Raw genomic sequence first — 6,411 nt, 5'->3', positions numbered from 1 at the left:
TTTAAGATGATCTCTAAATTCTGATAGTATATGTTCAAGGTCATATTTTGGCTCTTGCTGACTAACTTATTTTAATTTTCTCCAGCCTTAGCCTGAACTTTCATATGAGAATAGTTGGTGGTCTTTTCCACAGTCTGCACTTGGTCTTCTTTTGAATGATGCTATGGAGCTTTTCCATTGTCTCTTTCCACAGATTTTGTCAATTTGATTTCTGGGTATTCCATCTGTATAGATGTGTATAGTTCCATGTGTATAGTCATTTTTCATGTTGTTTAAAAAGTTATTTGCAATGAACAAGTTGTTGGTCTTGCAAAGTTCTATCGTGCAATTTACAGAATCGTTTCTATCATCAAGACAATATTTTCCAGCAACTGATAATTCCTCATTGATTCCAATATTTGCATTCAATCACCTGCAATTATCAGTATATCTTGACTGAAGAGACGCATTGTTGTTGTTAAGCGTCATCCGGTCAGTTCCAACTCATAGCAACTCATATATGGTTTCCTAAGAGCTGTTGGTGAGCTTGAACCTCCAACCTTGCAGTTCAAACTGACCTTGCAGTGCAGCATATTAAGCCACAGTGCCACACTGGTAGTATTTTTCAATTTCATCATTACTTGCTTTAGTCATTGGTGAGTAAATTTGAATAATAGTTGTATTAACTGATCTTCCTTATAGGTGTATGGGAATTATCCTACCATAGACAGTGTTTTATTTCAATATATATCTTGATCTGTTCCATTTGATGATGAATGCAACACCATTCCTCTTATATCTGTTACTTCTGGCTTAGTAAATAATGTGGTTTCCAGATTCAAAATGACCAGTATGAATCCGTTTCATCTTTTGACAACTTCCAATTTTCCTAGATTCATACTTTGCATATTTAATATTCTGAATTTTGAATTTTGCCTCATTAGTAAATGAAGGTCCTGAAAGCTTTACTTCATTTGCATCATCAAGGTCAACTGTTCTTTCAAAAGTACACTCTTCCCCACTCATATTTGAGTGCTGCAAACCTAAGTGTCTCATTTTCCAGCACTACATCTGACAATATTCTGTTGTTCTTCATCAGGTTTCATTATTCAAAATTCTAGTGCTATCTGACACTGCTCCACAGTTATTCATAAGTTTTTGTTCTGTTTTTTAATGTTTTATTGTGATTTGAGTGAAAGTTCACAGGGAGTATCATCAGTTTTACATTCAACAAATCATATACTTTGTTTCGTTACAATGCTTATAACACCCTCCATGTACCATCATTAGTTTACTGTAGTTCTCTCTATTCATTTTAGCTCTATCTTTTTTTAATTACATATACTCAGCCATATATAATAATTTATACCACCAAAGGGTGCATTCTGTAAGCCTGCCTCCTGGCCACCAGCTCTCCGTCCCTCTCTTTCCATGAATCTAGAATCCTTAGCTGCTCCCACTCTCCATGTCATCATCTTTATCTCCATCTCTGGTGTCGCTGCTTCTCTGGATAGGCTCCCTCATTCTGCTCTTGCTCTTTTCTCTTGATGATCCTAGGGTCCTCTTTTTCTAGACTGAAGATTAATTACTCCCCTGTTTTTTTTTAATAAAACTTCTACCTTTATAATTGTGACAGTTGTAATACTTACTATTGAATCATAAGAATCTTATCCCTTACAGGACCAATATGAACTTGTGAGGAAGGTAAAGAGCATAGTATTGTCCAGCAAAGACTTGAAGTTTCTCCATGGCTTCATCCGTTTTCTAAGGAGGGCTCTATTCCAAGACTCCTGTTGTATGAAGTCTCTCTGTCTATGTAGCATATCAGACTGATGTCCCATATCCCAACCCCTTACCATACCTAAAGAGAGGAGGGAGAGAGATTATACATAAATTCAATCAATGTATGGATTCAATCTATGTTATACTTTATGGGAATCACTCTATATGTGGTTCTTTGAATTTAAAATTAAGTTCCTTAGTCACACTAACATATATCAAGTCCTCAATAGTCACACATGGCCTGTGGCTATGATATATAATATGACAGATCTAGACCATTTTCACCATTGCAGAAGTTTTATAAGACAGAACTGAAGTAGACAATGACCAATGAGGAGGACTGGCACCAGATATTTGTCCAAATGCATCAGAGAAAAACAAACTGAAGTTAACAGATTCTTTCTGGTAGAGATTTATTATAAAAAATGGAAGCAAGGCAGGGTAAGAAACTGAAAAGAATCTCTTAAAAAAAAAAAAAAAAAGAAGTTGAGGTCAGGAGACAAAAGCGATGAGAAGCCCAAGGCTGAGGATTTGACTATAAAATTGAGTCTTTAAAGATACCTTGAATACTGCAGTTGATGAGACTATTGTAGTCAGGCAGACTGCATTCTAACCCAGCTTTACACTTTCCATTGGTGTGAATTTGGACAAGCCGTTTAACTTCTCTCAGATTCAGTTTCTTCACCTCTAAAATGGGAGTAATGATACCTATCTGACAGAGTTATCTCTAAACAATGTAAAATTTTGGTGGTGGTTATGTGCTGTGGAGTCAGTTTCTGAAGCTGTAAATATTTATGGGAGCAAAAAGCCTCATCTTTCTCCCACAAAACAGCTGGTGGTTTTGAACTGCTGATCTTGCATTTCGCAGCCTGATTCGTAACTATTACACTATCAGAGCTCTTTAAAATAAAATACCATAAGTAAAAAATCTGTGAGTCATAATATTTTACAAATATAAGGAACTATTTTATCACAAATGGCCATACTGCATATACACATTATGAAATAGTACACAGAAAGGTGCTTGTTGTCTCTTTTCTAAGAATTCTATTCTATTCTATGTAAAAAGACTATAGTTAACAAGAGAAAAAAAATAAGGAAATTTAAAATCTATAGGTTTTTCTCTTAAAATATGACTTTGGTTCTCATTGGGGTGCCTAAAACTTTCATATGAAGTAAGGATTGTATATTAATTTATACCTATGGAGGACATGCATGACATTTCCCAATCAGTCTGTAAAAGAATAGCCCTAAATGGTTTATTACTTTTTAAAAATCTAATAAATATAATAATGTGATAAACAAAACAAAACAAAAAATCTTATCCCCATCTCTTTTCACCAGGCCCATCTAGACAAGATGAATACTACTCAGTGGGGACTCTAACTTCCCCCTGCACAGTCTTAAGGTAAACTCCCTCTTTGAAACTTGTAAGCCGGTCACTTTGTGCCTTTAATGCCCCCTCATTTTAGGTAGCCAATGTCTAAGTTGCCCATCCCTATCTACCCTGGTAGCTCTGGTTGCATAGTGGTTACAAACCGGGCTGCTAACCTCAAGGTCTGAAGTTCAAAACTACCAGCTGTTCTAAGGGAGAAAAGATTAAGCTTTCTACTCCCATAAAGATTTGTAGCCTTGGAAACCCTGTGCAGGGTCACTATGAGTCAGAACTGATTCCACGGTATTTAACAACAACAACAACTACCCTGTATACAGAGGGGGTAGCATTGATACTTGATGTGAAGACTCGTTTCCTCTTTGTTGGTATTTTGAGCTAGTAAATTCATGAGCACAGGTCATAAGATTTTCAGCGACTAAACATTTGGACGTAGTCAGTTTCTCCTTCTGCCTAGTCTGCCTTAGACTCATCTAAAACCTCTCCATGAAGTGTGACCCTGTTGGTATTTAAAATACCTATGCCATAGTTTCCAGAATCACAGCAACACACAAGCCTGAATAGTATGGCAATCTGACAAATGAGTAATAGTAGACAGCATTTTAGATATAGTAGTAGAATTCATTATATGTACTTAAAACTGCTATAAGTATTTAGTAAACTGGCATAAATAAAATAACCAATGTATAATCTAGTGTATAAAAGATATTCAATAAATGGTAGTATTTCTCCTTATTATAAAGGTCATCAAACTTAAACTTGAACACATTTATCATTTATTTTTGTGTACTGTAATATGTTCATTCTATCTACAGGGTAGTTTCTAAACTGCAATGTTTCTTCTTGTGACTCCATGCACTTCATTTCTATTATTACCATAAATTGTCACAGCCATGACATAAAAGGATTAAAAATGATCTTTCTGCAATAACTTTGCATCCTAATATTGGTTAATTAGTCTAGTATGCCTTGTATTTTTTTTTTGTGTGTGTGTGTGTGGTCACCGTCTTGTTGGAACTTCAGCTGCTGGGCTGACGGAGAGGTGGCAAAGGGCTAGCAATCTTTGTGACCCCATGTTATGGCCTGAGTTGTGTCCCCCCAAATAGGTGGTAGAATCCTAAGCTCTATACATGGATGTGATTCCCTTTGGGAATAGGGATTTCTTTCTTTATTTTTTTTTACTTTTTAAACATTTTATTGTGAATTGAGTGAAGGTTTACAGAACAGATCATCAGTTTTACATTCCATAAATCTACACTTTGCTTCGTTACAATGACTGCAATCCCCTCTATGTACCATCAGTTAACAATATTGACTTGTATTCACTTTGACTCTTGCATTCCTCCCTGTGTCTCCCACCACCTTCATCTTTCCTCTGCCAACCCCCCTCTTACTGCATATCACCTGTCCATCTCTCATGTTAACATGTATCTTCTCTGTAGCCAATGAATAATTTTCCTTCCTCCTTTCCCATCCTCTGTAACCATTATAGATTGTTTCTTTTATCAAGAATACCTTTTCTTAACTTTTTTTTTTAAGGTTTTTATTGTGGATTGAGTGAAAGTTTATAGGGCAGACCATCAGTTTTACATTCAACAAATTATACACCTTGCTTCATTACAATGATTATAATCCCTTCCATATACCATCAGTTAACAGTATTTCTCTAGATCCACTATAGCTTTTTAAAAAGACAAAACAAAAACAAAAACACTCAGGTATATATATAATAATTTGCATCTCAAAAGGGCACATTCTGCAAGTCTGACTCCTGGCCACCAGCTCTTAGTCCCTTACTTCCCATAAATCTAGAGTCCTCAGCCGCTACCCTTCTCTATGACCTCATTGCTGCCTCTCTGTGTGCTTCTCCCTTGATAGTCCTAAGGTCCTCTGTTTCTGGACTGTAAGATTAACCACTCCCCTGTTTTTGTTACAAATTTCTACCTTTTTTACAAATTTACAATTGTGACAGTCGCTATTGAATCATATGAATCTTATCCCCATCTCATTTCAACAGACCCATCTAGACAAGATTAAATCTATTCGGTGGGGACACTTTCTTCCCCCCCATACTCTTAAACAAAATTCACTCTTAAAACCTTGTAAGCCAGTCAGTTTGTGCCTTTATCGCCCCCTCGTTTTACATAGCCAATCTCTAAGTTGCCCGTCCCTATCTACCCTGTGTACAGAGGATATAGCATTGATACTTGATGTGAAGACTCCTTCCCTCTCTGTTGGTATTTAGAGTAACAACCCCTCTGAGTATAGGTCAGGTTCATCAAATTGTAGCAATTTACTCTTGTTTTCTTTATTAAAAAAATTTTTTTTTTTCTTATAATCTTCCTCTAGTCGAGTTCTGATTATCGAGCCATCAGGGTAGGTCAAATGGGTGCTGTCTGCAAGTTTGGTGTTCTTATGCATCTCCCCTCATTTCATATCAGCTGGATGCTTCACTCTCAGCTCTAGGCCTCTGTGGCTATGTCTTTGTCTATAGGCCTAAGTGTCCTCAGGTCTCACCACACTTTGGACCAACCAGCCTTCCTCTTCTCTCTCTCATCTCCAGGTCAATGGGAGTCAATGGACTGTGGTTGAACTCAGCCCATTTCTTCATTGCTATTTTTCCACCTCTTCCACTCATCAGTAAACTAATGTGGTCGCCAGCAAGCTTACATGCTTATTTGTGTGTTCCCTTTGAGTTTCAGTCTTAGAAGGGAGTTTTTCTTGAAGGAACTTGATGGCTTGCCTTGATGACTTCCTGGTGAACAGATTGCTTATTGTAGTAGTCAGTCATGCTGATATTTTTGTTTTGGTTTTTTTCCTGATGATCTTTCTTTGAAGATATATCTTCAGTCACTGTAGCTGTTCCAGCCTGGTCTTCTTGTTCTTGTTAGTGGGAATGTCTCACCTCATATGGTTTTGGATGGGACTCAGGATTCCACCTAACATCCTATACTCTGCAAAGGCTTCACAAGAGTCCTATTTCACTGGGCAAATTCTGTAACCCATTTTAGGTATTCCAATTAGTTATAGGCTGAAGACAGGCTTACAATCTTTCTCTAATCATATTTCCCAACATTCCTTTCTATCCCACTCATGTGTCTATTTTACAATAGTAGGCAAGGGAAACTAATATTCATAAGACAGTCAAGCAAAAGGAAATGGTTAATGTTCAACCATTTCAAGAGATACCATATGAACAAGAGCCAATGATACCATATGAACAAGAGCCAATGATACTCAGAGAGGAAGTCCAAAGT

Source organism: Chrysochloris asiatica, unplaced genomic scaffold (genome assembly GCF_000296735.1).
Source record: "Chrysochloris asiatica unplaced genomic scaffold, ChrAsi1.0 scaffold00426, whole genome shotgun sequence".
Classification (NCBI taxonomy): domain Eukaryota; kingdom Metazoa; phylum Chordata; class Mammalia; order Afrosoricida; family Chrysochloridae; genus Chrysochloris; species Chrysochloris asiatica.
This window is presented reverse-complemented; position numbering follows the sequence as displayed.